Raw genomic sequence first — 780 nt, 5'->3', positions numbered from 1 at the left:
ACACAGGTCTGTGAGCTAGGGGGTCGGCACCTGCCCAAAAATGGTGTCTGCGTCCATGCCAAAGACAGGGCGGTATGGACGTAGAAAAACCATGTACCGGAGATACCTTTATGACAAAGGACGGTGCATGGAAAGAGAAAATGAGGAGCGAAGACACAAACTGTGAGCTAGGGGGTCGGCACCAGCCTAAAAATGGTGTGTACATGCAAAAGTCCTGGAGCATGTACATATAAAACTCTTCTACGGAAGAACCAGGCGCCGCAGACCGTCGTGAGTGTTCTTGGCAAAGTCCTGGAGCCAGAACATAGAAAACTCTTCTACGGAAGAACCAGGCATTTCCATACCAAAGTCCCGGCGGTATGGTCATATCTCTTCCATGCAAGTTGGAAGAACCGGGCAAAGGGGCGGACATGCAACCGAAAAATCATTTTAATCAAGAACCGGTACATGGAAAGAGAAAGAGGACTGAAGACACGAACACAGGTCTGTGAGCTAGGGGGTCGGCACCAGCCCAAAAATGGTGTCTGCGTCCATGCCAAAGACAGGGCGGTATGGACGTAGAAAAACCATGTACCGGAGATACCTTTATGACAAAGGACGTTGCATGGAAAGAGAAAAATGAGGAGCGAAGACACAAACTGTGAGCTAGGGGGTCGGCACCAGCCTATAAATGGTGTAAGGGTGTTCACCTGCCCGAAACAAAAATGGTGTGCTGACCGATAGGCTCAGGTCGACTCGCCTTCGGAGGGCCGCGCCTCGTGCGTGGGGTCTCTCCGGCTT

The sequence above is a fragment of the Stigmatopora nigra genome, unplaced genomic scaffold, assembly GCF_051989575.1.
Source record: "Stigmatopora nigra isolate UIUO_SnigA unplaced genomic scaffold, RoL_Snig_1.1 HiC_scaffold_174, whole genome shotgun sequence".
In the NCBI taxonomy this organism is placed as follows: domain Eukaryota; kingdom Metazoa; phylum Chordata; class Actinopteri; order Syngnathiformes; family Syngnathidae; genus Stigmatopora; species Stigmatopora nigra.
Note: the sequence above shows the minus strand (reverse complement) of the source record.